Source organism: Eubalaena glacialis, chromosome 8 (assembly GCF_028564815.1).
Source record: "Eubalaena glacialis isolate mEubGla1 chromosome 8, mEubGla1.1.hap2.+ XY, whole genome shotgun sequence".
Lineage (NCBI taxonomy): Eukaryota > Metazoa > Chordata > Mammalia > Artiodactyla > Balaenidae > Eubalaena > Eubalaena glacialis.
In genome coordinates, this window is record NC_083723.1 from 126,536,999 (window position 1) to 126,560,625 (window position 23,627).

Here is a 23,627-nt window from a genome sequence, read left to right on the forward strand (position 1 = left end):
TTTTCTTTTCTTGCCCCAGAGCGTGAACGCGCGGTCGCTGCAGCTTGTCTGCTGCCCCCTGGGCGGGCACGGGCGGCAGCTGGGGCCTCCTTCAACTCCTCCGCCTCCTGGGCCTGGGGTGTATCTACGTCCTGCAGCGTCTCGCTGAGGCCACCCCTGCAGTGAGGGGCCGAGACCAGCCCAGCTGTGCGCGTTCTGGTCTGTCCTTGCCTCCCCCGTGTCACTTCCCGACCGCCAGCCCCGCGGGCTTCAGCTGCCGGCCCAGACAAGCAACGACTGCCTCGCCGCGACAGTTTCATCAGCTCCACTGTGGTGTAAGGTTCAGTCGCCAAAATAAACTCCTGATACATCTCCTGGCTGCCGCTTCTCTGATTACAGCAGATTCGGCGTCCGTGCCACACACCTTCACCTGCATACGCAGCTTCCTGTCGTCTTCTCTGTTACAACAGAGAAACCGTCCTGAGTCCCGGGAGCCTGGAGTCTTTCCCGTCTGCCAACGTCCTCAGGAACTTATCGGGTATTCCTCCTCTGCCCGTATGTGCAGCCTCTTTACTGGGTCCTCCGAAAAGCTTTTAAATAAGCTCATGCTTTTAAACGTTCCCACTTCACAAGGGCCTGGATTCTGAGCGACCACAAGAGCAGCTCATGATAGAAGCAGCCTGAGAGTCAGAAAAGGCTGTCAGCCGGGGAGCTGCAGTAGGGTCTGGCCTTAAAGGGACGCCTGGAGACGCGAGTGTAAGGGCGGCCCGGAATCAAGCCAGCTCTCAGCCGCCGTAACAGTAACTGAGGACCGTCCTGCCAGCATCCCAGCAGACCCACCCACCGGGATAAATGACAGACAACCACTGCTTCCACATCCCCACCTTTCTCCCAAGATCCAGTCCTTGGAGAGAGCATCTAACTCAGCAGACCTGGGTCAGTGCTATCCTGGTTGGACCACGGGCATCAGAGGGGGGCTTTGAGTCTTTCAGCATCTTTAGTTTAGGCAGGTGTCTCAATTTCTTGTTTCCCTAACAACTATCTACAGTGGAGGATGGCAATTATGCCCAAATAACTGAGGTTTCCTCTTAGGAAGGAAAAATGGATTACTGTGGCAACAGCAAACAAATTAGTGTATCTTTTATACCTTTCTCTGCTTGCTTATACAGATATGCAAAACATAATCATGAAGATTTCTGTTCCCTTTTATTTAAAAAATGTAACTGTACAGCTAGTTCCCACTTAATATGTCATGGAGTGACTCAATATGGGTGTACCTAACTTAAAAAAAATTTATATATTCCTTATTGTGGTTCTACCACGATCACTAGACCACAACCCGAAGGCGCGCTTATAGCGATATCGCTAGTTTTTTGCTATCGCAATGCTGCAATAAACAGCTTTGTACTACAGTTGAGAACTGGGGCTTTTACTTCTGTAGGATCAAATTCTAGTCCTCAGAGAAAGATTGCTGAATCACAGAACATAAGTATTGTTGGTCTTAATAGATCCTGCTAGATTATTTCCTCCCCAAATTAATTCATATTTCCACCAGAAACGTTTATTACTCTTGGCAATGTATAAGATAGCTCATTTCCCTACACCCTCACCAGCTTTGGATGTTATACTATTTTTCACCCATCAAATTAGGAAAATGAAAAAGATTTTTAAAAGTAAGTAAATATAGCATTTCCCTATCTGCAAGTGAGGTTCAGCATCTTTCATGTATTAATTTGCTTTTAGCATACCAGTTAACGCTAATTTTCAACTCAAGTCCTATATCAGGAATGCCTTGAAAATTCAATACTGTTATCTTTCTTGGCATGTGTGTATGTGCCCTGTGAATGAAAAAGTGAAATTATATGGATATATACATGCCTATACCCGTTTGTGTGAAAGACAATGTAGCAAAATGTTTCGATAAATGCTCCATGTTATGATTGAACATTTTTCAAAATAAATTGTGGGAGAAAGGTCTCTCCAGTTGCAAGTGTGGTTATCTCTCGTGCCTCTGGGTTTTCCGAGACTTAGACACAGGCTGCCTGACTTCTTTGTCCATCACCGTTATGTGTCCCCTCATTTTCATCTTCCAGCCTTCCTGGCCCCTGATCCGTGCAGTGTCTCAGCCTTTGGTTTTCACCTGCCTTCCAATGCCACCCATGGGCTAAGTTCATGCAGATGTCCAAAGCTTAGCATGTCTTCTCTGGGAGCCAAGCCTCTCCTTATGACTTGCTTGGGGGACCTGGGCAAAGTGGTGTCAGGTACAGGTTACACTCATTGAGCATAAGCTCCAGGGTGGCCAAGAGTCCAGATTTGCCTGGAACTGCCCTGGTTTTACAACTAAAAGTCCTGCATCCTGGGAGACCCCTCCGGCCAGAGCAAACTGAGATGCTTGGTCACTCTAAAAACTGCCTACTCAATCTCTGTTAAAGAGAAAATTATTCTAACACTTGTTAAAACGGCAGGGAAGACTTTATTCAAGACTATTGCAATCTAGGAGAGAGATGGGGCTCAGCTCCAAATACAGCAAAGACAGCTGGGGGTTTGCCAAGGAGCAGAGTGAAGGGTCAGGGGATGGAAAATTACTAAGACGAGACATGAAGGGGGGAGGGGGCTGCTAAACTGACCTAACAGGGTTCTTGCTAAAGACAGGCCAAGACTCAGACATCAAAAGTGGGGGCGAGAAACCTGATCAGGTGACAGGGTGGTCAGATACCAAGGGTGAAGGGATGACTTAGCATGATTCTTGTTCAGATTGGGCTGGGCAGGCCAAACACAGGACTAATCTAAAGCTTGGTAGAGGAGAGAGCCTCTGCCACCTCCACGATACTGAGAAGGAGCAGTCAATCAAAGTCCCTAACTGAATAGGTGGCCCGAGGATTGCTACTGCTGTCCTAAAATGAGATTGTCACTTCAGGGTGGGCAGACAGCTCCCACCATCCAAGGCCAGCCTTGCATTAAAGCCACGAGATCTCAGAGTCTGGATAAACTGTTAGGAAGTGGTTTTCACCAATATGTTAATTAATCAAAATGGGCTTCAGATAGATTTTTGAAAGGACATTTACACATCTAGGGAAAGGGCCACTTAAAGAGAGAAGTTTTATGACCTGAAGAAAAATATTTAAAACAAGAATTTTTACTTATAACATCATTATGGGCCTCAAAAAATGCTTTTTACAGGAAGATCTACTTTTCTCTTATTTTACCATGAAAAGCTCAGTAGCTATTCTTCAAAGCTGTCCTTGTGGTCACTAATTTGAGATCAGCGTGACTGGATACAAACTGGTCCAGGCAGATAGCGTTACAGTCGAACAAACAAGTGTCGTTGGCAGTGATGAGTGGTGGGAACCACAGCAGGCTCGGGTCTAATTTATTGACTAGTTAAAAACTCCTTCAGCACATAACGCTTAATTAGGTGCAGAGAGGGCTAGGAAGCCAAGACCACAATGACAAAGGCAGCGGCAGCCGATGTAGTTCCACTATGACATTGGTTCTTGGTTCCTAAACGAAGGATGCGTGATTATCTACTGAGCACAGACGACGGTCAGAAGCACATGCGTGAAGCTGATGAGTCCGCGGCTCCAGCTCCAGCTCCTGGGGAAGAGGCGCCATCTGGCTTCTCTGCAGGATGGACACCTTGCCTGCGAAAATCCAATGGCAATGCTTCTTTGATGAGTGGATTGCGGGTGCTGTCCCCTGAAAGAGGGGTCACCTTGCCAGGACCCCTTTTTGGATCTTAGGGGTCAAGCTGTTAAGAGTTCTAGAGTTGATCAGTGCTGGGTATAGTAAAAGAAAGATATATAATATTAAATTTTTAAAAAGCAGGAGAAACTGCATGATACAGTAGCAATCACTGCAAGCTGGCTCACTTAACTGTCACTTCCAACCTTCTGTGTCCTCTCCTTCCTCTACTGTACAGACTAGAAAGCTAACTACTAAATTTCCTAGCTTCTTCTGGCCACGTAATAACGTTCTTGCCAATGAACTATAAAGAGAAGACTCCTCAGGAGGCATTCGGGGGATGTGCACCCCTGATTTTGAGGGGGGAGGCACAGGCGAGCTGAGGAGAGCGCTGCCCTCGTTATCACCCTTTCCTCTCTTCCTGGGAGTGGACGAGTTGCTCGGATGTGCAGAGCCTATGTGCAGCTGGGAGTGTTAAGCCAGCCTGCAGAGGGCGGGGCGCGAGGACAGAAAGAGCTGCGTCCCAAGGATGTCACCCAGTCACTGCTCCGACCCAGACCACCACCACGGGATAACCCAACTTGGAGTCACTGCTCGTCAGGCGCTCTGTTACTCGTGGCCAACCGCATTCTTGGTTCTCTACAGTGGTTTTACAGTGGCTGCCAAATAACACATAAAGCAGCAGGTGGTTCTGGTAGGCACATGGCATCATGACTTTAAAATTTCATTATAACTACTGAAGTAGGTAAAACTTAACATTGCTAAGGGGAGTGCGATACGTGACACTCAATACTTTTAAGTAAGTGGTTTCATAATAGTCACGACCGCTCAGCCTGCTGCAGGGAGCAGTGCTGGAGGCGGGTAATACCCTGGAAGAGACCATTCTAAACTGGAAGATGTAAGCTGCTGTTCCTATGAAGTTTTTATTAAAGCGCAATGTAAGCATCATATGGATATACGGCAATGTGCACAAGCCGGACACGTGGAGGTCAAAGCGTTTCACGAGGTGGTTACACCTGTGTAACCAGCAAGAAATAGAACACTGCCAGCATCTCGTTCTCCACCCCCAGAGCACAGCTACCTGTCCTGACTTCTGATACCTTATAGCCATTTTCCTGTTATTAAATTCATATAATGGAATCACATGTTTTGCGTCTGTCTTTTGCTCAGAATTGTGTCTTTGAGAGCCATCCGTATTACTGCACGTCATTACAGGCTCTTCATCCACACTGCTGTGTAGTGATCCATGGTGAATGCACCACAGTTTATCCACGTAACTATCCCTGGGCATTTAGGCAGCTTTGTTTTTCATTATTACAAACATGCTGCTGTGAGCATTTCCATACGTGCCATCTGGTGGATAGACGTATGTGTTTACGTTGGATACACATATAATCTGGCAGTGGAATTGCTGGGTTGTAGAATGTGCGTGTGTTATGTTTAACAGATGCTGCCAAACAGTTTCCCGAAGTGGCTGTACCGTTTCCTTCCTGCCAAAGGTTGTGCTGTCTTCCTCATTTTGGCCATTCTGGTGGGTGAGAAGTGGTGCTGCATTACAGTTTTAATTTTCATTTCCTTTATTAATAAGGTTGAGGACTTTGTTTAGTGTCTACTGGCCATTTGGCTATTTTCATATATAAAGCGTCTGTTGTATTTTTACTCATGTTTTTAAAATTCCGCACCCCCTCCCCACCCCGTAGCTTCATGACACTGGGATGAAGCTTTGTCTTTCCTTGTCACTAACCTGGCCGTGACCCTAGGAGTCCTGTTCTGTCCACTGCCGCTGCAGTCCCAGGCTCTGCCATCTTCTGTGGAATCCTTACTATGACCTGCAAGTTCTCTTGGAATGCTCCTGTCAACTTTGGCACTCTGGATACTTAGCCTTAATTACTGAGAAGGAAAATACGTCAACAGATGTTTCAGAACTGTTATCCCCGATACAAGGTTTTGGTTAAAGTTGTTAAAAGTTAGTTTTAGATATCTCTTTACTGATTTCTGATCAAATGTAATTTTGTTGGAAACTATACTTTTTATGCAAAGTATTTTCCCCCTTTTACAATGAAGTGCAGTATAAAACTAGTAAGGAAAACATGAAGTGTTTGGAATTTAAAGCTTCGAGACATCATGTTCTAATAGTTATGCCATCTCTTTCATTTATAGAGATTTCTTTTTCTGGGTGAAGTACATTAAATTCTTTAAAAGAACTATGGAAACCCGAAATGTTTTCCCTGTGAAAAGTGATTTTTGAATACTAATGTGAGAGAGGAATATATTAGTTTTGTCAGCTTTGGAGAATCTGAGCCCAAATACTTGAAAATTTGATTTCTTAAATATTTTACGCATATTTACACACACTACGCATATATATGAATACATTCAAAACATATACAGCACTTACTTAACTATGCCTATAGATCCCCTCCTGGTATGACTGAGCTTAACCTTGGAGAGATCTAATAAGTCTCATGTGTGGAATATAAGATCTTGACCCATTTTCATGGTTTCACTTCATCTTCTAGTCAGATGAGCATTAGCCACCGGGCCATGGGCCTCAAAGAATGTACTCATAGCTTGTTTCCTCCTGGAAGAGCTGAAAGGAAAGCGGACCTTTTGAGGCTGAAAACAAGGAGGCATTCTGATTGTGGTGGAGTTCTCGTTCTGAATCAGAGGCTGGGAGTCTTAGTGGGACAGTGAGAAGATGGCCTAAGATTAAAAGAGACAAAATTAAGACCAGGACATTCGATACAGACGCAACGTCTTTCTTTGGTCCAAGAGTCGGGAACTCACGCATTGCTCGTTTACTGAGGAAGGGGGCAGGTGCTCATATTCAGATGAGCATGGGAAACAGGCACAGACGTGAGACTTTTTTTTTTTTAATTTATTTCTTTTTGGCTGCGTTGGGTCTTCGTTGCTACGCACAGGCTTTCTCTAGTTGCGGCGAGCAGGGGCCACTCCTCGTTGCGGTGCACGGGCCTCTCACTGCGGTGGCTTCTCCCGTTGCGGAGCACGGGCTCTAGGCGTGTGGGCCTCAGTAGTTGTGGCTCGCGGGCTCTAGAGCGCAGGCTCAGTAGTTGTGGCACACAGGCCCAGCTGCTCCGTGGCACGTGGGATCCTCCCGGACCAGGGCTCGAACCTGTGTCCCCTGCATTGGCAGGCGGACTCTCAACCACTGCGCCACCAGGGAAGCCCAGACGTGAGACTTTTGTCAGATGAGGGCATGAGTTACATGTCAAGAAACACTCCACTAGACGGAAGTTTAGTAACCCTCTCTCCCGCGTGTGGGCCAAGTCTTGGTGGGGCAAAAATTTCAAACATTGCCTGTGACAGCCATGACACCAACTATACTTAGTTGCTTTCTCGTTTTATTAGATTTCCCAACCAATTCAAAAGAGGAAGCACTGGTTGGACCCGCATTTGGCGTGTGCAGCAAATGCTTGTTTTTGCTGAGGAAACTGTTCCCATGGTTATGGTTAGGTCTCCGGTTTTGCAGAACAATCCTTCCCAAATTGGTGATGGCTGCCCGAGGTTGTTAGCACACAATCAGCATCAGGACTGTGGTCCCTGCCAGTGAGCATGGTTGGGGAACGCTTGGTGTTAATGAGGTCAAGTTAATGGGACTGGAGGACTTTGTCAGGGAGAGACCCAAGAGATTATCAAAGAAAATGGTGTTCAATTATTTTTAAAACAAGATCTTATACAGAACTCCAAATTGGCTCCTGGAAAATACACTCTTATGGGAAAAGAATTTCAGGGTCTAGGTAATTTGTATTGGCAGGAACCGGGACAGGATTTGTGGAAATGTATTCCAGGTGCCAGACTAAGAAAGATAAAATACATGATTGGATTGTGGTGACTTTGTTCATGCAGGTGTCCTCTCACAGGACTCAGGGTTCACCGGAGCCATGGGGAATGGCTCCTAGTTCCCTTGATTGGCTTCCATGAGGTGCAGATATTGGACATTCCCTGACATACTCTGGAACTGAGCTGTTCAACTTAAATAGTATGTGAACCACAAATGTGAGCCACTATGTAATTTAAAATTTTTCTATAGCTACATTTTTAAAAAAAAGTACAGAGTAACAGGTGAAATTCAATTAAACTCAATATATTCAAAACATTATCACTTCAACTTCTAGTCAGCATAAAAAATAATTAATGGGATATTATGCATTCTTTTTTCACACTAAGTCTGAAATTTGGTGTGTATTTTACACTTATAGCCCATCTTAATTAGGGCTAGCCACATTTCAAGTGTTCAATAGTCAGAAATAAATAAATAAAGAGAAAGAATAAAGCACTTATCCTACCTTGCTATGTTAACTGTACTTCAAGGTAAATAAACAGTTGATAAAAAAAATCTTTTTATACAAAAAGATTCCAGCTACTAATTGAAGAAGGAATGATAGATATCACCATTTTGCAACCTAAAGTGAAATAATAGATCAAGGTGATGATTATTAATGGCTAAAAAAAACTGATAAGTGAAAAGCTGAGGGGGACCATTATAATGGATTGATCAGGCTGACTACACCTGAACCCTGATTAATTGTATCACAATTTACTATGTGTCTCTTATAACACAATCCAGAAAGTATTCTTACCAAAAAAGCCACAAATACGTGCAGGTTAAATAATATGCTACTAAACATCCAATGGATCACTGAAGAAATCAAAGAAGAAATTTAAAAAATACCTGGAGATAAATGAAGATAAAAACATGACGATCCAAAATCTATGGGACGCAGAAAAAGCAGTTCCAAGAGGGAAGTTTAGAGCAATACAAGCCTACCTCAGGAACCAAGAAAAATCTCACACAAGCAACCTAACCTTACACCTAAAGGAATTAGAAAAAAAAGAAAAAACAAAACCTAAAGTTAGTAAAAGGAAAGAAATAATAAAGATCAGAGCAGAAATAAATGAAATAGAGACTAAAAAAACAATAGAAAAGATCAATGAAACTAAGAGCTGGTTCTTTGAAAGGATAAAAAAATTGATAAACCTGGAGTCAGACTCATCAAGAAAAAGAGAGGGCCCAAATAAATAAAATCAGAAATGATAAAGGAAAAGTTACAACCAACACCATAGAATTACAAAAGATCATAAGATATTACGATGAACAACTACATGCAATAAAACGGACAACATAGAAGAAAAGGATGAATTCCTAGAAGTGTACAATCTCCCAAGAGTAAATCAGGAAGAAATAGAAAATATGAACAGACCAATTCCCACTAATGAAATTGAATCAGTAATTTTAAAAAGCTCCCAACAAACAAATAGTCCTGGATCAGACAGCTTCACAGGTGAATTCTACCAGACATTTAAAGAAGAGTTAACACTTATCCTTCTCAAACTATTCCAAAAATTTGCAGAGGAAGAAACAAATCTGAACACATTCTGCAAGGGCAGCATCACCCTGATACCAAAACCAGACAAAGACACTACAGAAAAGAATTACAGGCCAATATCACTGATAAACATAGATACAAAAGTCCTCCACAAAATATTAACAAACAAAATTCAACAATACATTAAAAGGATCATACACCGTGATCAAGTGGGATTTACCCCAGGGATGCAAGGATGGTTCAATATCCACGAATCAATCGGTGTGATACACTGCATTAACAAATTTAAGAATAAAGATCCTGTGCTCAGACTTCTCTGGTGGTCCAGAGAATACTCCGCGCTTCCAATGCAGGGGGCATGGGTTTGACCCCTGGTCAGGGAAGTTCGGCATGCCGCATGGCACGCACCCCGTGCCCCCGAGAGAAAGATCCTGTGTCATCTCAACAGATGCAGAGAGAGCTTTTGACAAAATTCAACATCCATTTGCGAAAAACTCTCAACAAAGTGGGTATAGACAGAATATACCTCAACATAATAAAGCCCACATATAACAAGCCCACAGCTAACATCATCTCAACAGTGAAAAGATGAAAACATTTCCTCTAAAATCAGGAACAAGACAAGAATGCCCACTCTTGCCACTTTTATTCAACATAGTACTGGCAGTCCTAGCCACAGCAATCAGACAAGAAAAAGAAATAAAAGCAATTCAAATTGGAAAGGAAGAAGTAAAACTGTCACTGTTTGTAGATGACATGATACATAGAAAATCCTCAATATGCCACCAAAAAACTACTAGAGCTCATCAATGAATTCAGTAAAGTTTCAGGATACAAAATCAATATGCAGAAATCTGTTGCATTCCTATACACAACAATGAACTATCAGAAAGAGAAATTAAGAAAACATCCCACTTGCAACTGCATCTAAAAGAATAAAATACCTCAGAATAAATCTAACTAAGGACATAAAAGACTTGTACTCAGTAAAGTGTAAGACACTGATGAAAGAAATTGAAGATGACACAGAGGAAAAGATATACGTACCTCATGGATTGGAAGAATTAATATTGTTAAAATGATCATACTACCCAAGACAATCTACAGATTCAGTGCAATCCCTAACAAAAGATCAATGGCATTTTTCACAAAATTAGAACAAATAATTCTAAAGTTTGTATGGAAACAAAAAGACCCTGAATAGCCAAAACAATCTTAAGAAAGAAGAAGAAAGCTGGAGGTATCATGCTCCCTGATTTCAAAGCTACAGTAATCAAAACAGTATGGTACTGGCACAAAAAGAGACACATAGATCAATGGAACAGAATAGAGAGCCCAGAAATGAACCCACACTTACCTGGGCAATTAATCTATGACAAAGGAAGCAAGAATATACAATGGGGAAAAGACAGCCTCTTCAATAAATGGTGCTGGGAAAACTGGACAGCTACATGCAAAAGAATCAAACTGGACTACTCTCTCACACCATGCACAAAATAAATTCAAAATGGATTACAGACTTAAATGTAATACCTGAAACCATAAAACTTCTAGAAGAAACCATAAGCAGTATGCTCTTTGACATTGGTCTTAGTAAATTTTTTTGGTTATGTCTCATCAGGTAAGGGAAACAACAGCAAAAATAAACAAATGGTTCTACATCAAACTAAAAAGCTTTTGCACAGTGAAGGAAACTATCAACAAAACAAAAAGGCTGGCTACTGAGTCAGACAAGATACTTGTAAATGATATATCTGATTGAAGTTAATATGCAAAATATACAAAGAATATATTTGTATATATAATACTCATACAACTCAACATCAAAAAATAAACCACCCAATTAAAAAATGGGCAGAGGACCTGAATAAACATTTTTCAAAGAAGACATACAGATTGCAAACAGGCACGTGAGAAGATGCTCAACATCACTTATCACTGGAGAAAGGCAAATCAAAACCACAATGAGATAATGCCTCACAGATGTCAGAATAGGTATTATCAAAAAGACAACAAAAAACACGTGTTAGTGAGGACGTGGAGAAAAGGGAACCCTCCTGCACTGTTGGTGGGAATGTAAATTGATGCAGCCCCTATGGAGAACAGTATGAGGGCTCCTAAAAAAAAGTAACAACAGAACCACCATATGATCCATCAATTCCACTCCTGGATATTTATCTGAATAAAATGAAAATACTAATTCAAAAAGATACATGCACTCCTATGTTCATTGAAGCATTATTTACAATAGCCGAGATATGGAAGCAACCTAAGCGCCCACTGATAGACAAATGGATAAAGAAGATGTGATATATACAAGATACATACATTGGAATTTTACTCAGCAATAAAAAAGAATGAAATCTTGACATTTGTGACAACATGGATGGACCTAGAGAATATTATGCTAAGTGAAATAAGTCAGACACGGGGAGGTGGGTAGGGATATGAGAGAAAAAGGTGAGGGAGTTTAGGAGGTACAAACTTTCAGTTACAAAATAAATGAGTCACAGGTATGAAGTGTACAGTGTGGGGAATATAGTCAATAATAATTTGATGTATTTAGATGGTGACAGATGGTAACCCGACTTATCGTGGTGATCACTTTGAAATGTAGAGAAATATTGAATCACTGTGTTGTACACCAGGAACTAACATAGTATTGTATATCAATAATACTTCAATAACAAACTCAGAAAAAGAGATCAGATTTGTGGTTATCAAAGGTGGGGTGGGGGAGGGGAACTGGATGAAGGCTGTCAAAAGGTACAGACTTCCAGTTACAAGACAGGTAAGTACTAGGGATGTGATGTGCAATGTGACAGATGCATTTAACTATTTAACATACACTGTGGGTTAACGTATGAAAGTCATTAAGAGAGTAAACCCTAAGAGTTCTCATCACAGGAGAAATTGTTCTCTCTTATTTTGAATGTATATGAGATGACCGATGCTCACTAAACTCATACTAAGCGACTGGTGTTCATCTTTTTAGGTGTGATAATGCATGTGATTATGTTTTTTAAAACAGTCCTTATCTTGGAGATACATACATATTTATGGATGCAATAATATGCTGGGGTTTGCTTCAAGATAACTCAGTGAGTGTACGGGTACGGGGAGAAAGCACATGGGGGTAGAGCTAGGCACGAGTGGCCGTGAATTGATGTGCTGAAGTGGAATGATGGTATGTGGGAGTTTGTTATACTAAACTCTTTAGTTTTAAGTATGTTTAACCTTTTCCACAACAGAAGAGACTTCCCTGGTGGTCCAGTGGTTAAGACCTCGCCTTCCAATGCAGGGGTTGGGGTTCAATCCCTGGTCAGGGAGCTAAGATCCCACCTGCCTCATGGCCAAACATAAAACAGAAGCAATACTGTAACAAATTCAATAAAGACTTTTAAAATGGTCCACATCCAAAAAATCTTAAAAAAAAATTTCCATAACAGAAAAGTTTTCCGGAATCAGAAATGCATTGTTAAAGGAAGCATAGACATCCTTGAGAAGTTCTGTGAGATAGAGGACGAAAGGAAAATGGCATATGGAAATGAGCTCCCTGCTTTGAATTGAAAAAACTGGGATCCCCAAAGGGAAACACTTGCCAGTGACATGGTTGACAACATTTATCTAACAGACCATGAGGACAGACAGCCCATCAAAGTGTTTTGACCAACAGGATCCCAGGGGGTAGCTGATAGATCATGGGGTCCCTGGAAATAAATACAAGGGCAACCCAATAAGGTGTTACTTTCATCAGAAAACAGTCCAGGTCTGGTAGGCAGAGATTTGACTCCAATTGCCGTGGTGAAGCTTCAGAGCCCCTGATACAGTGTCCAGACCCAAGCCTGATCACAGGCAGACCAGAGCCTCTTGACCAAGGAGCAGGCTGGGCCCCTTTGAGGAATCCCTGCAATGTGGCCACACATGCACACTATAAATTTTCCTTCAGGCCTCTTCAGAGGGACCTGTGGCCCTTTAACAGGGTGCAAGGAAAAACCTCGGACTCTACAGGAAGTGCCAGCTCTGGCTGCTGCAAAGCGCTTGGGTCCAGCTGCGATCTCAGCTGCAGATGGGTGGACGAAGCCTGCGCACACTGACCGCTGACAGCATGGCCGTGTGAGCTGCTCCCCACTCTCCTGCCCTGGGGCTTTCGTACAACCGGGGGTACTTACCTGGTCTGCACACAGAAGCCTGCCCAGAAGTAGGGGTGGTGGTGAAGTTGACACCCCGGGGCAAACTTCAACCAATGGGGTCTGAGAGTCAGGGGATGAGTATCTGACACCTGTCATTCGGTGAGCCCACCCTTAAGGGCACTCCTCGTCTCCAGGCGGGTGGAGCCCTGGATGTCTGCAGGGAGCCAGCTCGAGGACAACGTGCTGGCTCCTCCTCTCTCCCTGCCCCCTCTCCCTGCTCCCTCCCTCCTGCTTTCTGAGATCAACTCCCCCAAAATTACCTGTACCCAAGGCCCCACCTCAGTTTTGTTGTGGGAGCAACTCAGATAAGAAACTGTATCCTCACTGACGTGGATCTCTGGGGCCTCCACACGCCATCACGGTCCCCCAGCCAGAGTGGGGATTACAGAGACCAGGCGATAAAACCTGAGCCCCAGTCCCTCACAGCAGGGGTCCAGCGAGTATGCAGACACAGTTTCCGAATGCTCAGTCAGAATGGGGAAGCCAGCAAGTCGCAGAATATCCAGGTCAACTCCCTGATCCACAAAGTACAAACCAGGATGGGAAGGAAGGGCGGAGTGAAGGCGTGTGGAACTGTCCCCACCCCACGCCCGCCTCCTGCCCACGGCCGGCCAGGGCGGGGGTGGTCATTACAGAGACTGGCTTGAGAAAGGCGACATCTGTGAGCTCTGGGCTTCAGGGATTCTCAAGGACCCACGTCCTTTTCTGTGCAAAGGAGGCTGTGCTGAAGAACGTGTGTCTCTGCATGGATTTTCCCCAACAGTGCACTCAGCCATTTGCGTTTCGGGGCCATCCTCCAAAATGCCAGATGGGGGGAGGGGGGAACTTCCCCGGCGGCCCAGTGGTTAAGACTCCGCCTTCTGATGCGGGGGTGCGGGTTCGATCCCTGGTCTCCCTGGTCGGGGAGCTAAGATCCCACATGCCTCGGGGGCCAAAAAACCAAAAACATAAAACAGAAGCAATATTGTAACAAATTCAATAAAGACTTTAAAAAATGGTCCAAAAAGCCAGAGAGCTCTAGTAACTGCAAACAGACGTGACCTCACCAAATGCCACGGTTGTTGTTGCTTTCCCCACTGCCAAACAGGGAAAATGCCTGTTTTTATAGCAGCTTCCTGAAATATGCCTGGTCAACCAACGAAGCAATTAATCGCCTGTTACAGGCAGGAGGAAAAGGATGCAGCTTATTCTACCTCTCCCCACGTGGTACTGTTTTCTCACTTTTATTCAGATACTTGAGGAACACACAGGGGGCTGGGGAAGGTAAACTAAGAATATCTGTGTTTTCTGCACCTGCTCCAGGAGTAAAACATACTTGCTCGTTTACAGGAAATGTTACTCATCCCACTCTTAGAGGCCTCCCAAGATGGTAATTTAACTTTCCAAATGTAATGACAATTTGAGCATTCATGCTCAGCCCCTTATATCATAGGAAACTTCAAGGCTGAAACAAGTAAGAATTGTTCTATTCTTCTAGCATAAGCTAGTTCAAACGTCCCATCACAATCATTAGCTTTAGTTCATTAGCTTTAAGGTAGTGAGCAACTTCAGCCAGCAGAAAAAAAAAAGTCTCAAGATTTTTCTTCTCCAGAAAAGCGCCTCTCCTGTGCTTACGTTCATCTAAGCATTTGCACTTGCCAAGGACTGTGATAGATGTTAACAGTGTTAGCGACCCGCCTTTTAACAAAATAATATTCTTCCATGAAGGAACTCTGTGTGAAGTGCTGCTCTGAGATCGTGTTCCCTGGAAACAGATTTTGAGACAGAGGATCTCGTGTAGGTTTACTGGGAATACTCTTAGGAGGTACACCCACGAGGAAGTGAGGAAAGCAGCGCTGGGGGAGGAAAGAGCTGACCACTGTGTGTTTGTAATTGAGGCCTCAGGCAAGCCTGCGGGAGCTGCCTGCTGGAGTTGGCCCAAATTGAGGCAAGGGGCCTGGGACTCTGTCTCCCCGCATCGGACGGAAAATGGCTGAGGGCCACCCACTGGGATGGGATGCAAGCTTGGGCAGGGCAGTTTCCTGCAGCAGAGAGCAAGCCCCAGGGAGGGATGTGGCTATGAGCCATCAGGAGCTGACACCCCGCCATCCATCGGGGGAAGGCAGCCCTGGCGCAGAGGGAGGGAGCTGGAGAAACGCCGCGGTGTCCGCCGCAGCCCACTCCTTACGCTCCAGGGTTCTTCTCAGTAAGCTCTTCCCAGCCAAGGTTCAGCCCCTGCCCCCACTGCAGCTGGTCTCCAGGCTCCACGGATGCTCCTCTTCATACGTCTCCTCCACTACTGTTCTTCGTCCCCTGAATCTCTGCTTGCACCTCTGTTGATCTGGATGTCAGACGTACCCCGCCAGGTAAGCCCACATCCCTGAGGGATTGATCCACTGGTCACCAAGCTCTTTCCAAGCCATGCCAGCTGCATCTATCTCTTTACACTTAAAACCAGACACACGGCCCGACCCTGTGACTCTCTTATTAGTGCTCACCATCAAATCTGCGTGCAGTCTTTACCCATTACAGATACATATAGTACCACAGGGTGTGCCGAGTCTCCAGGCCCAAGCAGAAGGACCTCTGGTGGAGCCCTTTCCTGCTCTTGGCCCCAAGAAAAGCTTTCCTTTTAGTGGTGAGAAGTGCATCCATTTTCCTTCACATTAGAAGAATGTCCTGGCACGTCCCAGCCCACTGAATCCCAGCATCTTTACTTCACCCTGCAGATGCCTGAATCTTCAAATGGCTTATTCCCACCCTTTGCAGGATACGTATTCACCACGGGCTTTAACACTCTGCATCAAAACAGCAGACCAACGTGAGGTTCTGATGAATGCCTAGAACTGCAGTCCTCGAACATTTTGGTCCCAGGCCCCCCATACATTCTTCAAAATTGTGGATTACCCCAAAGAGCTTTTGTTTACGTGGGTAATATCTATTTATATTTGGTGGAATATAAATTTAAATGGAGATTTTAAAATATTTTTGTGTATTAATTCATTAAAATAAAAGAATAAACCCATCAAATGTTTACATAAATGATGTCTTTAGGAAAAGAATTATATTTTCCAAAACAAAAAATTATGAGTGGCACTGTTTAACATTTTTGCAGATCTTTTCAAGACAGCTGGAATCACATATCTGTTTCTGCATTCCATCTGTTGTGGTATGTTATTTTGGTTTAAGTTTGTAAGGAAAATTCAGGCTCATACAAATATATAGCTGAAAAATAGAGGATATTAATAGTCTTTTCAGACAATTATAGATATTTTTCTGTGATGGTACATCAAAACTCATTAAGTGGTAGTTTATTAAAGGTTTATTGCAATGTGGAATCTGAAACCATATTATGCATCTTCTGTACTCTTAGATTAAAATCCATTGATCTATTTTGCTCTATGAAATGGATATTTTATCCTCTCGTGATTTTGTAAGCACCATGAACCGGTCATTTGGATAATAAAGGCTCACCGAGTTATCCAGATCTTCCAGATACTAACACCTTTCATTATATAATATCAAAAAGTCACTTTTGTTAATATCACCTCCAAACTCATCAAAAAACTCTTAAAGTACCGGGAAGCGGTCAAGTTCACCATGATGGATATGAGTTTTCCAAAAGTCTCATTTTCACTTGAAAGCTCAAATTTTATTATGGGCAGTAAGTACTGTCTGTCATTTTCCTTGAAGTGAAGGCTCACTTTATTCATTTTTTAAGAAAATATCTGCCAAGTACCCAAGACTGAATAATGACAGTTTCTATCTGTTGGTAGTTCTGTCAAGTAAAAAAGGTGTTTCATAAAGAAAAAAAAAAAGCTGCAAGTGCTGCTCAAACCTAGACAATCACACAAGTGCTTTTCCTCAAGAAAACCATCTTCTTTCAGAGCATATTGGAAATGCTGTGTGCACACCCTCCAGTTTGTTACCAGAGTATTAAAAAGATGTGTGTTCAAAGGTCAAGATTTAATATAATTAATAAATTTACTGCTTCCTTAGGACATCCTTAAGTGAAACTGGCAGTTTTTTCTTTTCTTCCTGTGAGAGCATGGCAGTGAGGAATGCCAGGGATTACTGCTGCAATTTCATACCACTGCTCTGATCTGTGCTCAGGTGTCCACAGGTTTCCTCCTCATCACGTCTGCACCCTCGATGAAAATGTCAACACCGTGAAAAGAGCAAACAATATCTATCTATTATTGTGAAAACAGTTTGGACCTTGCAGACCCACTGAAAGGGCCTTCAGGGGCTCCCTGGGGCTTATGAACCACACTTTGAAAACCACTGATCTAGATGATCCAGGGTCCTTCAGATCATTTTATGACAGAGGGAGGTCAAGTTAACCTAGCCCCAGAGCAGGAACATAAATGGTCGCTGTTGGCTGTTCCAAGTGAGCTGGAGCTGCTCTGATTCTCCTGTCTGATGGGAATGGAAAGAGCTCAGTAGCCAGATCGGTGGCTGCGTACCAGGTACTGAAGGCTATGCTCATCGACTCTAGCAAATATGCAATTCTACCAGCCCTGCACAGCCTGCGCAACTGTGCTAATACTCGACTGAGTTTGTGGTAGATCACTGTCATCTGCCAGGACCCAGCTGGTGTTGTAGGGACCAACTAGTGAATTGCACGTGGATAAGACAGGGAGGCGATAACCTCTGCCATTTCCCCTCCCTGTGTTGCTGCTGTTTTTGTTGTTTGCTGTCTTGGCTGCCGGGTTGGGGAAGATGTTTTGGAGACTTCCTCTTGGCCTTCCTTAAAAAAACATCTTTTACCCCACTGGTCAAGGAACCAATGTGGAGGTCTCCCAACTACCATTAAGTGCATTCCAATTATATGCTTGGGATGGAGAAATAACCCCAGGTCGGGGGGAGGTTAACTGACCCAATGCATCCACTCTGAGCTGGACCCTGACCAGCCTCCATTTATAAGCTGGCCTGCAATTGCCACTGCTCCAACAGGGAGACCATAGTGGCACTCTGGATTCCTGAGTATTAGTGTCAACTCAGATTTTGTGCCTATCAGTCCTCTAAGGATGGATGTTTCCTCTCCTCCATGCACAGTAAACTGAACACAGCCATAGGTTCTCTGGGGGAAGGACTGAGGGTATTTCTAGTGACTACACCTAGTACTGTGTTGCAGGATCATTCATCACAGGCACCTGGCCTCTCCTTCGGTCAAGGGGTTCTGGGCCTGAGAAGTGGTTTAGGTTTGACAATGGGGCAGGGGGTTGTGGCTTCTTTATTAGGCTAAATACTTCAGGCCTCCTAACCATCCACATGTGATTTGTTTTGAGTGCTTACGTTAAACGATGCTCTTGCCAATGGCCCATCTATCCAGCCTCTCAGGTCACTGTGCTCTTTTTACCACCTCCATAGCTCTCTGTGAATTGGCTTCTGGCTGCCACTCTGCTCTTGTCACTTGTTGCCATAATTATGGGAGGAACATCATATAACCCAAGAGGTGCAATTTCCATAACCATGTCCTAACCTTATTTTATAGGATTTCAATAAAGTTAGCATCTATTCATTCCTAACATTTCACCTTCCTTATAATAACTATGCTTTAAAAATGTAAAGCATCACTGTTCTGAGGTTCCCACAAAAAAGGTTAACTTAATTTCTATATTACAATGCTTCTGCTCAGATATCCTGCCCATGTTTAAGCCAAAATCAGTAGTTTACTCAAGAGATAATTAAAAAAACTTTTTTTTTGCTCTTTCAGCAAATATTTATGGAGTCTAATGTATTTAAGGCTCTTTGCTGAGTGTGAGAGGAAAATAGCAAGGCAAGTTTTCTGACCGAGAAATTGTTCAGCCTAATGAATTGCCTATGGCTGGCTGGGATCCTGTGACCAGTTCACGCGGTCAAAAAACCGTTCTGCAGACTCAGGAAGACACGGACTTAGGGGCCAACACTGTGTGCTCAAGCTGAGAGAGCGCAGCAGGGGATTTACTACCCTGGAGCTGTGCTGAAAGACGACCCCTGGCCATACTGCGCTCACTCTAACCAAGTCCCCGCGTACTGCCCCAGCTGCTGGAGCCACAGAGTCCCGAACTAGGACATGCGCGCAGGTGTGGGCAAGGCACTCAATGGGGGTTTCAGCTGAAAATAACTTCTATTTGCATATTTTCATCCTTTGAAAAAGGAAAAAAAACGCCACTTTATCACATTTAATCTAGACTGTGACTAGCACACTATTCTGTGTTAATCACAAAGTGTGTATAGAGCTTAAGACATCCTCAATGAAAGTAGGATTTCCGCCGATTGACAGTACGCTCCCCTTCTTGACCTTTCAGTATACTGTGACATATGGTTGTTTTCTACTCTGAAATGAGTTAACTGGACAAGAAAACAAACTTTTTATATATAAATAGGGGTAAGCAATTTTTTAAAACAGTGTGGGGACCACCATGTCTTAAGTTGTAGCTTGAATGCACACTAGTCATTCCATCCATAATACGATTTTGTTTCCTTCTTGACAAAACAGCAAGCCTGGATTTTTCTGGCCATTCTTGGGCATACAGAGAAGATCAATATTAGAAAAGGCTTTTCCAGCTATTCTTATCTTCTATCACCTTTGGGAAAATTGGGAAAATAACCTTGAGTTCTGTAAATTGTTTGGCTCATTCCCTTATCAGTAACTGGTCTTTTAGGGCTGCAAATGGACTGAACTGTACCCCCTTACACATCAAAATTCATATGTTGAAGCCTTAACCCCCAATGTGGCTGTTATCTGGAGACAGAATACTTAGAAGATTAAATGAGGTCATAAGTGCAGGGCCCTTATCCAGTAGGACTGTGGCCTTATCAGAGGAAGACCTCTCTGTCTCTCTCTCTCTCTGTCTCTCTCTCTCTCTCTGTCTCTCTCTCTCTCTCTCATCAGAATCTCACCAGGCTGGTCTCAAATGTCCATACTCTAGAACTATGAGCAAATAAATTCCTGTTGTTTAAGTCCCAAAGTCTACGATATTTTGTTACAGCAGCCCAAACCAACTAAGACAAGGGTTTAGCTTTCAACTATTTTGAGATCCTGATTATTAGATTAGTTTAGTAAAACATACTGATTAAGAGCACAGGCTTGTAGTCACACTCAGGTTCAAATACTATGTGATTTGGAGGCAAGTTACTTTATCTCCAAGGTTCAGTTTTCTCAATTATAAAATAGGGATAACAATTCCTCACAACATTTTTGTGGTATGATCATACAGGGACACTTACTTAATACCTGGTATATAATATAGATTTTATATAACAAGAATGACTTTTTAATGAATTATTGATTTCATAAAATTGTGGTAGGAAAAATCTTACCCATCAGATCCTTGCAAGTGGGGTGGAATAAGGTTCTGTTCTGTGTTTCCAATTTTTTCTTACTTTCAAACTTTTAGTTAAGAATCAGCTCCTACTTGAATGAAACAGACGCATACTTTCCCACTAAGAAAACGAGAAAACGTAAAATAAGCAGTTTTCTATATGCTTATTTGGCTTAATCACAAACTGTAAGTAACTTCAATAGACAATTGAGCTTGCGATCTAATCATTGCTAGAATGGCCACAAACTACGTTTTATAAAGACATGTTTTAGTAGGTGTCCTATAATTTGTTAATATGTCTGTAAAACCACCACACAGCATGTCACCTTGTTTAGTTATCTGGTTGCATCTTTTGCAAGTATCTTTTGCTGGATGGTGTATTCATCTGCCAGAGCAGCCATATCAAAATACCATGCAGTGGCTTAAGCCACAGAAATTTACTTTCAGTTTCACAGTTCAGGAGGCTGGAAGTCCAAAAGCAAGGTGTCAGCAAGGGCGGTTTCCCCTGAGGCCTCCCCCTTGGCTCTAGATGGCCATCTTTTTGCTGTGCCCTCACGTTGTCTCTCCTCTGTGCACGCACATCCTTGGTGTCTCTTTGTGTCCAATTTCCTCTTCCTCTAAGCACACCAGTCAGGTTCAATTAGGGCCACTCAGCCTCATTTTAACTTAATCATCTCTTTAAAGGCCTTACTCCAAATACAGTCACGTTCTGAGGTACTGGAGATTAGCACTTCAACACGTGAGTTTTAAGAGAGAAGGGATACAGTTCAGCCTATAGGTGGTAAACAAGAAAATGTTTTCCTCAAAACTGGCATTTCAGAGGTGCTTTATGGCAGATGGGAGTTTTACACCTGTTTGCATTTTTTCAAGCTGAAAGTGTGACCATGCTTTAGGATTAAAAAGCTGAAATGCTCTGATTTTTCCTTTGTGTCTGTATAAGAAGATAAACCAGAATTTCTCAACAGAATTTGGTTCTTCTGGAAATACGCCATTGGATCTCTTCTTTGTTAGAACATTCCATTCAGTTCTTCAGTTTATGATGCTCTGATCTGCACACAGTATCCTCAGTTATCCCCGGCTCGGTCCCTCATTGGACAGCTACTCATTCACTATCAGTACAGACAGCTGTGCCAGGCAGTGCTGGGGCGGGGGGGGGGGGCATGGGATATAATTTCAAGCCCATGATGCCTTCCAAGATCTGTACTGAGAGACATCACCATCAAGGCCTGACTACCAGAAATGCAGCTCATCCACTCCCCATGGTCATGGGCCCTGGAAACGGAACGCAAAATTGTTCAGACCTTTTTTTTTTTTCCCGAAAGAAGGGGATCAATCGTTCACATCTCATTCTAATTAGTTCTGTGACTCCAGAAAGGGGATGTGCTCTAAATGAGCACGTCTGCCCCCTGACTAGAGCCACACAGAGTAGCGGTGCACGAAGCAGCCACTGTCAGCGTTTGTGAGAGGTATTTGGTGAAGCAGCTCTGCGAACCATCTTTATTTAGTGAATAACATTCTCACCAGCACTTCCTAACAGTGTCCTCTCCTCTGGGGTCCAGCGGAGGAGCTTCTCTCTTCTCAGCGCGGTCTCCTGATGCTTGTTTCACTGTTAGAAATGGAATCTTGTAACAAAATATTTTTCTCATGTTCAAAGAGCTGAAAAGCTTCCAACCAAATTTGTGGCCAACCACTTGTAAATGTACAGGATTCCATGACACCCACTGATGCACTTTTAAAAAAAGAAAGCTTAATGCCATCTTACTTTTGTTTCTGTCATCTCACTTTCCTGATTTTAATTTACTTTTTCTTGCTATATCATGTGTCTATTTGAAAATCACAACTTCTGGGTAGGAACTTTTGATATTTTCTCAATTACTGTGGATATGTGTATGGTTATGTGAGTGTGTGTGGGGAAAGAGTTAAATGTGCCCCCTCTTTTTGCGAGTGAGATGGAGCTTTCATAACAACTTGTATCCAACTTTTCCCTTCGCAAGAAGCAAACGTGACAGAACTCACTGGAGACTGTGCACCTTCTCTATGACTCGGAGGAAATGGTTTAAACGTTCTAGCTCCAATACCTCTGCCACCTCTAGGACAGAAGCAACTGCTATATCTTGCTTTTTCTCCTAGAAAGAAAACAACCTTTTAAGGGAAGAGCCAGGTGTTGTGTAAGAACGCAATCATGCACTAAACTCATCCAGAGCAAAAAAACCAGCGAGATCACCTTAGAGCCTTAACTCGGAACACACGTAGTAAAGGTTAAGACCTGTGGAAAGCTAAGAACCCGCTCAAGGTATCCAGACCACCCCCAGAAGGACGTAGGCAGGCGGTGGCTAGAGGAACATTTCAAGGAAAGTCCTTTGGGAAACTTGTTCCACGAGGGGAACGCATTTCGGGGAGAAGCGACAGCACCATGGACAGCACCAAGCCTAGCGCGCTGGGGCGGGGACAGCCGGCAGCACCGGGGACAGCGCCAGCGCGGGCGCCGCCAGCTCCCGGCGTGAGGCGGCCTTATCAGCTGACGCCTTACGTAGGCTGGATCCCCAGCTCGATAAGACAGGTCTGGGTGGGCGCGCCAGCATTCGCTCTCCGGGGCCGGAGCCGCAGCCCCAGACGGGGCGGGGAAGGGGCGGGCGAAGAGCAGAAGGCCGGACCTAGAAAGCAGGTCCCTGCTTGGCTCCCCCAGCACGGGGTTGAGGTTGCAGCCCGCTGCCGCCGCGGGCGAGAGGGGCGGGCAGGGAGGCCGCGCGGCGAGAACCGCTGCTCTGACGCACCAGCCCGTCTCTCGGCGCCCACACGCTCCGGGGGCGCCCAGCTCCTCCTCCACTTGGGAGATGCCCGACTCTGGGCGACCAGACTGCTGTCTCCGCCGAGGCGAAGAGCCCCGGTCACGTGACAGCTTAGACGGGCCCCGGCTGCGAGACCCAGCCCCTCGCCTCTGCTCTCCCAGCCCCTGAGGGCTCCAGACCTGCCGCGGCTCCCAGCCCAGCGCCCTCCTCTCCTCTCCGCCACACCGTCTCCCACGGGGGCTCACTGGCAGGAGGTCGGCGCAAGTTCCACAGACACTCTCCAGAAACCCTGCCACTGGTCAGAGGTGACAAACGTCCGGAGTGGCTTCCGACACAGTGGTCACCACA

General features: G+C 44.2%; 1 pseudogene; it reads right to left on the minus strand.

Moving 5' to 3' along the window:
- LOC133096698 (basic proline-rich protein-like) overlaps positions 1-23,627 on the minus strand; it is a 29,873-nt pseudogene that overhangs the window by 6,188 nt on the left and 58 nt on the right.